Below are 11,711 nucleotides of genomic sequence, written 5' to 3'. Positions count from 1 at the left end.
GGTTACTGTGGAGGAGGTTGATCTAACTATTACATTGAGAGAGCAGCGAGGAAATATTCAAATGTAGGAGGACATGGTTATGATAGATGTAATCGTACACAACAATGTTCAAACAAAAAATGTAAATGTAAGGCGTTAAGGAAAAAATATAGTTCAAAATGCCATTCTAATAATAATTGTAAAAATAAATAATTAAGGTGATGATATTTATGAATTGTTTAATGTAATTGCGATCAAAAATGTAATGGCAATGGTAATAATTTAACTAATGAAGTAATTAATAAGATTAAAAAGGTTTATAATTTCAAAATAAAAACTTTTGGTTTATATTGCCCAAGTTTTACTGGGCAATTCTATACAGTCCGGTCCGGCCAGTTCGGGCAATGTGAACATCAGTAGCAGGAGTGCAGGAGTTTGTTAACAAAAAAAAACGTTATCTGTTGGATGTATGAACATACCGGTACATAATATATTATAATAACATGAGCTATAAAGTAGGTGAGCAGAGCTATCTGCAAGTTAGTTATTCAAGGGTGATAGGTGGCCCTGTGGCGCAACGGATAACGCGTCTGACTACGGATCAGAAGATTCCAGGTTCGAATCCTGGCAGGGTCGTCGTCAGCAACGACAAATTTTTTTGTAGATTGTTATCGGCCTAACAGTCGCAATAAATTATTACTATAAAATTGAATAAAAAATAGATTAAATCAGGATAATTTTTTAATTGTTTAAAAAATGTATCAAAGTAAAAATATTCTAATTTATATTTTATACATATTTATTTAGATTTATCCAGATATGCCTATATTATGAATAAAATAGATATGTCAATGCTTTTTTAATTATTACGCTTTGAATGCATTGTAATAAGTAATTTCCATACGAATAGCAACAAATATGTAGAGTACTCGTATAGTAACACCATATATTGATATTTGACTACACATATAATATTATGTATTTTGCTGATTATTACATTATTTTTATATAATTCGTTTAACCTCTATCAAAGATGATTTTTTGTTTTGTCGACATTTCGAATTTATATATATATTTAATTTTATTAAAAATATTCCTGGAAACAAGTTTTTATACCAAAAACAATGTAACAGAATACAAATAAATCTTTTAAAATTAATAATAAGTTATGTATATTTGTTATTTTTTTAGTTAGGTTTTTTTTTTATTAGTTTTGTTATTTAAAAATTTCTTGAAATTAAACCTAAGATCCTAATTAACAAGACAAATCATACGGCGTAGAGGTGAATTATAATGAAGGTAGGTAATTACTAATTATAGTGGTAAAGAAAGGTAAGATAAAGGTAGTGGGATTTTTCAGTTGACGGGTTGGTATACATATACTAAAATTAATATTCGTTGGAGAATAGATAAATCAACAAAACCAGGTAAAAATTACGTTATGGTTGTTACTTACCAATGATCTGATAAACTTTTCAAACGAAGTAGCTGATAAATAAATGTGTCATGTTGAGCGTGATATATGTTTAGGAGAAAACCGCAAAAATATTCTTTTGTTCAATTATTTGGGGTTGTAAAAAGTATATAAACTCCAAAAAAAAGACCCATACTCAAAAACTGACTCCACTTAAAGAGCAATATAATAGTATAAAAGGGGCAATATATACACAGAGAGAGAGAAAATAATGAATAGGTAATTAAAAACAAATGTAGAATAGTGATTATATTTTTTAAATCTATTTATTTTTAATAATATTGACAAAGAAGAAACAAATAATATTAATATTTTTTTTATTAATTGTTAAGGTTATGTTAAGTTTTATAATTGATAAGGCTTCAACAACAATGTTAAAGCCTAATTTTTCTTAAATAATTTATAATATACTAATAAAAATGTTATTAACTGTTTATAGTCACAAAATTAGTTGATAAAAAGTAGATACCTAATGAGTAATAATTATACTTAAATTCACTTATATCTATATTTTTTTAATAATTATATTTTTATTTTTATAGTTAAAAACAACTTAAATTAATTTTCTTATAAATAGAATTGGTTTAATAAAACAATGCAATACAATTAAAATAATAAATTTTAATTTAAAAAAAAAAACTCATGTATTAATATTATTTTATAATAACATGTTTATATTATTTGTTAAATATATAAGTACCTACTACTATTTTACTAAGTACTGAATATGTAATGGCTTTTATAACAACCACTTATAATCTCAAAATCAATTCAGATTTAAGCTTGTGGCGAATAATAAAATTATAAGCTACTCAATAACAATATGTAAGTTTTGAAACTCAAATTTATGGTCGAAAACCAAAACAAAATACGAGATAAAATTAAATTTGAATTTATTGTGTGGTGTCTGCACTTAGCACGTTTTTTTACACCTCTGAAAACGAAAAATGAACTTGTTAAGCTGGGCTAGAAACGAAATAAACTTTCGAGTGTCAAAGTGTTTAATTATAAACGTAAAAAGCAATAAGAATATAAGATAAATATTTTTGAATTTTAAGGTCACTCTAAATATTTGTGTGATGTAACACAAACACTCAAATAACTAAATATAAAACTTATAAGTCAGCAAAATATTTCAAAAAAACTACGAAGTAAACAAAACGTTTGATAAATTATAGACATTTTACAAAATAGTTATACATTTGAAGTTAATATTTTAACGCCAGGGCATGCATGGACATTCGTCTGACAAGCCATGGTTATTATTACTACTATTTAACTTATCTTCATTGATTATAATATTTTAATAATATTATTATTATTAATCTAAAGTAAATCATTTAATTATACTTAAATTAACTTATATCTATTTGATTAGTAATTATATTATAACTTATATAATTACAATCTAACTACTTTTTTGTTTTTAATTATATTTTAATTTATATAATTAAAAACAACTTACATCAATAATTTATTTCATTATATAATTGGTTTAATGTAACATTACAAACCACGAACGATATAAAATTAAAATAATAAATCATAATTTATACAAAAATACTTATGAGAATATTATATTATAATAGTATTATAACACGTTTACAAACACCAAAAAAATTAGCCTTCCTTAAAAATGCCATAATACCTATTTATTATCATAATTTATAATAATATTTTACAACCTCCGAGTTATTATGGCTTTCCGAGGTACATAAATTCTAAATTATGTTATTTAGGCGTGACCTAATAGAACTTAATAAGCTTAGGTTAATCGCTTCATATTGGTATAACCAATAGGCAATCACACCTACCATTCTACACTTTAAATACTGAACATTGCGTTATACTGCTGTATATCTCCTTAATAATAATGCGTAGGTACCGTTTTTGTTTGTACATTTTACAGTGTACACACAACACATGCACCTACGGCAGATTAACTAATAACAATATGTAATAATGTAGATTATACCGAACATACGAGTATAAACACTATAAACATTATAATTATTAACTATACCATAATTAAACATAAACGTAACGTTTATGTAAAAACTACAATTAATTTAAGTAACAATAAAATATTTGTACCATTGCCGAATGCCGAATTTAACCGAGAAGTGATCGAGAGTTATGTATAATATTAAAGACGAACATAAAATGCGTATTAATTATTTGCAATACTCAGTATTACGATTAAAAACTATTAGAATATACTCTATACCAGCTGGTCTTAACAAGGGTGTAGCCGGGGGGGGGGGGTTCAGGGTTCAGACCCCCCCAGAAATTTTTACTTAGGTTTCAATCTTTTTATAATTAACTACTCAGTTTGAACATGTTTATGTACCTTTCCTCGTAACTTAATAACTTTTTTTTTTTAATTAAAAATTAAATTTGACATGTATTGAACTTTACTTCATTAGGAGTTAGAACCTACGAAATAATATAATATTAACAATGATTCATTTCAATTTTTTTTTTTTTTAAGAAATATTTTATTAGCGTACCACAAGTCGAGAAATGCTGGTCTATAGTACATAAATACATCACCACACCTAGTACAGTAAGTTCAACTTAAATTAGATTTAATTTTAATTTTTTAATTATTACGATACTTTAACACTATATTTTTTCGGAAAAAAAATCAAATTTATTGTATTATCAGAAGGCATATTTGATAGGTACTTAATTATTTTTAATTGTGCTCTACCACCATTTACATATTATGTAAATGTAGGTATATTGTGCAATAACAAATCAAAAATTGATTATTCGTAATATTTTCGAGTTTAGATTGCAAGCAGCGAGATATCGAATTAAAAATTCGTATAAATATGGTTTTATGTAGTAAATAGGAAGAAAGAGGGCCAACATCAAAAAATAATATTAGCAATAACACACTGCTCCTGTTGTTTAATGAAGTGGACAATCATCATTAAAATACAGTGCAGGTATTAAATAATATACGTTACAAAGATTAAAATTAGTTAAAATTACCTTAAAATTATGTTAATAATATCTAAATAATATTATGAACACTTAATATCTAATGGTGGACGGTTCCAGATGATCAAAGGAGTTTAAATAAACATTCCGATAGTATAGTAATTAATATATTTATATATATCTTTGGATAGTACTTGTATATATACAATGGCTGCGGAAAGTGGAAAAAGCAGATGGACGCGTGAACTTCCTTCCCACCACACTCCTCGGAAACAAACTACGAGACGTGTTTAGGGCTTAGCAGCGTTTTTGTCGCACTTGTAACTTTAAGTGCGACGGAAGCATATTTGACGGGTCCCTTCGCGACTGTTTGCAGGCCCGCCAGCCTCATTGTAATCGACAGCTACTGCAAGAGCCCATATGCCACAATGATATCCGCTGACATTTGCGCGGCTGTACCTGTTTGTGCCGCCGTACCCATTTTCTCTGTTGCTAATGTCGTTATCGCGAATACCTGCATTACGACGGCGGTTGTCCAAGACATCCCACTGAAATATCGGTTTCAGATACAGAGCCTTGATAAATTTGACTAGGGCTTCTTCTTCGTTCCTAATACCGTGGTACAACTTGTGCTTTAGGTATGGCGCAAATGTCCACGGAGCTGGTAGATACTGCTGTAATTAGACATATAAATAAGAACGGATATAATAATGTCTAAATCAATCATGTGTGTGGAATTATACAACAAAATAAAAAATAAATGTCGACAAATAAATAATAAATATGATGTAGGGCGTACCATGTTGTATATCTGAGAAAGTTATGCGAACCAAGAGACAATGTCGTTTTTAACAAAAACGTTCGTATAACTAGAACATAACAATAAAAGTACCTAAATAAATGTTTAAAATAAGTGAAATACGTTAATACCGTTTTTAAAATTAAAAAAATAGTAAATTATAATGTCATAAGTGAGATATATATGTTTATTTATATATAGATTTATACGCTGACTCACAATGTACGTAGAATACTGACAGCAACAGACTGCAGCCGTTGCTGGGCCCAGGCAATTCAAAGGGTCGATTTTTGAGCGAACACTATTGGTTGCCATGGTTATGCAAGTTTATTGAATTTCGAGGGAGACCGATTCCGAGAAAGTACAGCCCACTGGTAAATGAATATTATCGTAACACACACACATACACGGAGCTTACCCGGACAAACCACCTAAATATTTTTACCCCTTTGCCGCATCCAAATTCTGCCAACCACGTCTTCACACATAAATTTCTTGCCAGTTTTATCGATAAAATATATCTTATTTAACATGTCAGTCTCTAATCATAGGTCCCGTTTAAGATGGGATCGTCACTTTTATGAGCATCATCTCCCACTGTAACTAAAACTGGGCCCTTTTTGACTTATTTTTAAAAAGTATAGTCCAGATTTAATCACATTATCTCCACATTGTGATTTATGTAATTTGTGTTTATATAAATGTTTATGAAACAAATAAAAATCATATTTATAATTTTCAAATTTTGTATTTAATTATTGACACTCGCAGTCATAATTATTATCACTTATAAACAACAGTTATTGTATATTGATTACCGAGTGTCAATTGTCAGTTATGAGCAATGACTGCATGAGACATATTGCTTAGGCTTATTACCGCAGTAAAAATGAATATTGTACAATAATAAAATCCCACTGTTTCATACATAATTATATCTTCCAAATATAAAAATTGTTTATTGTTTAACAATTTTTGGATGATTTTTAATACAGTTAGCTAAAGTCGTTTGTCTTGTTTTTTTATATAAATATGGCTACTTTGAAGGCGGAGTGCTGTATAATTTAAAAGCACACACGCATACAGGCACACACATACATACGCATTAATCGTCCAAATTTCATTTAATATTCATTATTTCAAATCCATTTTAATTTGATCTCTTTCAATTCTATAATATATATGTGAAATGAGTATTATATCTATTTTTTTTTTTTATGTCACGTTGACTACATGTAATCAATTGGTATGCACATTTTAAAACATATATTGGTACAATACTTATACATTGATCTTTTTATTTATTTTGAACACATTTAATGTCATGTTAAGTAGTGAGTATTATGTAGGTAACAAATCTGTGTAATAAAATATTTATAATATCCAATAATAGATACACGCATAACGCATATTACCTAAATATTATATAGTATATACTATAAAGTTTTAAATTTTTAAGTACTCGTAACGAATGTAATATTATGCTATTTTCGACGTATGTACATTATCTATTTGGAATAATTTTTTTTATTCTATACTACAATTATTCATTTAAAACAATTATTCTTTATTCGTAAGTAAATCAGTTATTCATTCTTTTATTTTTTAATCGTTATTTTTATTTGTTATTGTCCATCTCTGAGTCGTCAAATGTAATTAAAAACCACACTCAATGGCTATGTATTTAACGAATTTACCACCACGAAGATGTTACTATATTTTTTAACTAACAGCAAAAAATATTAAAAAAAAATTAATAAAAAAAAAAAAAAACGTGTTATTAATAATTGTCACAATACGGATAATTGACACACCGATGCGCGTCGTTAAAGGAAAACCAATAATGAGAGAATAGAAATACTCGTGGGGGACAATAACATGTCAATAAAATAATGTTCGTACCAAATGTGAAATTGACATTTTGACGTAACACTTCGTATAAACGGACAGCTTTATGTCCTCGTTACCCCGGGCCACTAGAGAAAATTTGATGGCGGAAAAAGTTGGAGACGTTTGATAATGGAAAATTTCCGGCTGTCTGTTTTCTAAACGGTAAAATAAACGTTTGCAAATATAGTTCCCATAACTATATATATAACCCAGCATTTGGTTACAATAATCAAAACCGTGTTCGAGTTTGTTTATATTTTTGCGCCTTTAAGGCATAATAATTATCACAGAGGACAAATATGATATAACCACAGATACCTATATAAATCTCGCTTTATTTATGCGATATATGTTGACGCAGTGGAGTAACAGTATTTGTTCACGCTCTTCATTGCACAGCATAAGTATAAATTGGGGGGACTTAGGGGGGCTTAGACCTTTTACATTTTTTAAAGTTTTTCAAGAAATTTAAGGTTATTTATTATTAAAAAAATTATAAAATGTAAAACATAATTCCTAGTCAGGATATCCGATAGCCGATAGGTATGTGTTATGTGAACATTTAAGCTTTATGTATGAATTTGTATTGTAATTGTAATAAAATTAAAATGATTGAGCTATACGTATTAATATTTTATAACGACAACGATAAAAAATTATATGTATTATACGCCGTTAAATAAATAAAATTGAAGTTTTATATATATTTTATAAATAAATGTAACAATAAAATTGTAAAATTTATATGAAGAGGGCATGGGGAGTCTAAGCCCTCCGCTGGCCTATCTATGTTTATAATTTTAGCCCTCTTTCTAACAGGGCAAATTTACACCTATGTCGCATAGCCATATTATTTTGTCTCATTTCCAGCAGGCTTTACAACAACATAAAATCGTCACGTAAATGACAAAACAGTCAGCCTCATTATAATAAATGTCATCTGAGAGCCGTGACTCTAATAGTTGAGAAGTATTACATAATCTAATATTTTACTGGATACTATAGGTATAAGGTATATTGCTATTGGAATTTAGTAAAGTTTGGAAAGAACGGTGAAGTTCAAATTCACTGGCTAAGATTTAAGGACCTCTAATCTGATCAAATAATGAACATAACAATTAATTTTTTTTAATAATTACATAGGCAAAATCAATACGTTTTTGTAACTGTACTTGATTTAGGTTTGAACTTTGTAGCCTAGACCCGCATACTTATTTATTATACCACCCACGAGCCACCTACAAAATGTATATCGCTACGCTCGAAATTATTAGAAGAACGTAATATTATGTTAGTTTAGGTTATAATATGTTATATGACTATTTTAATACCTATAACATTATGTATTTCAAGGTATTTTATAATGGTTTTAATTCCTCTTTTTATAACAAGTCAATAAGTGATTATTGGTTATTATATTTTTATACTATTAGTAAACCATGAAATTAAATTTCAAATATAATAATAATTCAATAACATCGTGTTACTATGGTTAAAATAAAAATAATTGTAATGTTTTAATAGTTGTTATAACTTATTGGTAATTTTTTTAGTTGTTTTTGTTACTATTAATTTATAGTATCTATAGTTAAGCTATAGTTTATTGAAATAGCTTTAATTCTAAAACATTCTTGACAAAGGAACGTATTCATTCAAAATGTAATTAAAAAATATATTGTTACAGAATGAGACTTTATATTTAAAACTTTCTTTATAATATACTTTTATCGTAATAATGAGCTCTAGATTATAATATGTGATATAGACATATTATAGTAAAATTCATAAGTGATTTATAAGTATATAACTACCTATCATTAATTATTATTCAGCGTAGCCTTTGCAGTAATTTATAAACTACACTGTTGGTTTCTATAATCCATCAATAATAATTTTATTATGACATGTAAAAATAGTTATTTTAGTTTATTGCTTACTCAGTTACCTAGACGTGGCACACATTCAGACATCAGACCCATCCACATACTTATTTTTTTTTCTGAATAACGGAATCCAAATTAATACACCTTTCTAACTTCGAGCCATCATAGGACGTAAGTATTAATTTACGTACAACGTTATTACACTGCCTATTCATAAAATATTATGTACAATGCGGGAATATTAAATTGGAAATTCAAAACACTCGTTAGGTATAGAAGTATAATGATTAAGACGATTAAGTTTGTTTTATCATTGAAACATTTTCATTAGGTTTATTATTCCAGAAACATTTAATATTAGCGTCGTGTCAGTCATATATCTTGCAAAGGTCTGAAACTCGAGTCACCTAAATAATGTGTTGTCTTAACGAGTACCAAATGATTTAAAATGTTTAGTATTAATTAATATAACAATAAATGCATTCAATTTGCATTAAAAATATAAAACTAAATATTCAATTGGTTTCGTAGTTACAAATGCTCCCTTTGTACCTATTAGGTACTTATAAGAGTTGTAAGTAATATCTATGTAAAGTGAGAAAACTATTGTAATTCTTAATTGTAATTGAACAGTTAAGGAAAAAACAATAAAATACAGCAAAACAATTATGTTAACCATTAGGTTAACTTAATAATACAATATATTATATAAAATATTATTAAACAAATCATAACTCAAAAGTCACAATGAAGTATAGGTGTAGACTAATATATTAAACAAAAACTAATACAAAATCAAATAGCTTTAAAGCCATTTTATTTATATATATATATATAAATATGTATTTTTTCCATTTATATTAATTTCGTATAAGTTTTATATTCCTTATTCTGTTAATTACAACATTAGCAATTAAATATTATAAATATTATCGTTAATTTTTTTTATACATAGTTGGTATTTTATTTACAGTAAATAGAAATTTAACTTAACAACTTGATCATTGTGGTTCTACTTTATATGATGCCTTTGCGCAGAAAGCCTTTGTTAAGAGTACATCGATACTCGATACTGGAGTACCGCAATTAGGCAATTTCCCCACTCACGCAAATGTAAACTGTGCCCGCGGTTACCTTTTTTCATTTTTTGTTAGATGTTCGGCCCAGAATTTATAAGTAATAAAATAGATCGGTTGTAAACTCAGCCCGATAATTTTGACACTTACAAAATATAAAAATTAGGAAATGTCGGTTAGAAAATACGTTGAACACATGGAATTTTACTTAAAAAATAGATTTATATTTTAACCTTATATTAAATTACATATTTACACTACAATTGTCTTATATTTATACACCTTTTTACACTTGTCTTACAATGTTACATAAATAAATTTAACTTTTATTTTTTGTGAGTAATGAATACTCTGAATTAAATCCAATATTGAAACATTTTATCTACATTTTTACAAAATTTTATATTTGCATAATGACTATAATGTATTTTATACCATACAAAATAATATGAAAATGAAAATCATTTTTAGATAATAATCGCCTCCTCGTGGTGTCCTCTGGGTAATTTTAAATGGTTTTCAAAATATTATGAGAAAATTATACATTTATTTTTATTCGAGCCAACTTTACTCGTTAACCATTTTTACCTGTAAAAAAACGCGGGTCGAGTTTACAACTAAATCATTTTTACCTGAAAAAAACGGTACCTTTTGTATATTTTTTTTCCTCGGGCTGAGTATACAATCGTCCTATTATTCCTTAGCTCCATAAAATGTACTTATTGTACAGATTGTATAAATTGATATATTTTAAACAAATAAAAAAAAGAGGACATTGTATCTCTATTTATGTCATTTATTTTCGTCTTACATTCGTACAGCGTGTGCAATTTGCGTTCAGCAGTAGAGTTTATCATAGTATCATGTATAGTTAACTTTAGTACTAGAGAGAATTTAGCTATTAAAAAGTAGCAGGTAATAATACTATTTATGGTATCACACACTCGGTTTTTATTGATATTTACATTTTAAAGAGAGTTATAAGCACGGTAGATTATAATCTACCGTGGTTAAATACCTACTAATAACCTAAGGCATATTTATAACTATTCTTGATAGTTTAATATTTAAGTAAGTTATGAGCATTAAACAATTTACAGTTCAAAATGCTTATAAAAGTTGGTAAAATTTATAAAACTTTTAGAGGTACCTTATCAATTAATATTTTTGTTAGGTCGATTCATTCTAACCACATAAGTTTTAATTATAAATAATGTAGGTAAAACAAACTTATTTTTATATACAAGTGCTAAATTTAACTACTAAATAAGAAACGGTTAAACAACTATACAATTACACAATATATATATAAATAAACAGTTATCCACTATCGATTTATTTAGAACAAATCAAACGGTAAAACTTTTAATTATTTTTTTTTAACTTACCGGACAACGAATTGCTGTTGACGGAATTTTCGATTTTGCATTTTGACTGAATTTTAGATTATTTTTACGCCTACATCCATCGGATTTTGAATATTTTCATCTGTCCGATTTATTCACCGAAGACGTCCGGTTACGTTACGTATAGAAAACATAACCTCGGCGTACCGACTGTCACAAAAATTATTTCGTTTGGTTTGTGTTCGGGCTTTCTAAATGAAAAAAAAAAAGTAGTAGAATTTTAATAATACGAAGTTAACAACCTGTGGATTTAAA

The 11,711-nt window shown here is 27.4% G+C and overlaps 1 non-coding gene across 1 annotated transcript; it reads left to right on the top strand.

Annotated features, from left to right (window-relative positions):
- The first annotated feature begins 542 nt into the window (after positions 1–542).
- Trnar-acg lies at positions 543–615 on the top strand. Its single transcript has one exon. It is a non-coding gene; the product is annotated as a tRNA-Arg (tRNA).
- Positions 616–11,711: the final 11,096 nt, after the last annotated feature.

This window comes from Rhopalosiphum maidis, chromosome 3 (assembly GCF_003676215.2).
Source record: "Rhopalosiphum maidis isolate BTI-1 chromosome 3, ASM367621v3, whole genome shotgun sequence".
NCBI lineage: Eukaryota > Metazoa > Arthropoda > Insecta > Hemiptera > Aphididae > Rhopalosiphum > Rhopalosiphum maidis.
This window is presented reverse-complemented; position numbering and strand designations above follow the sequence as displayed.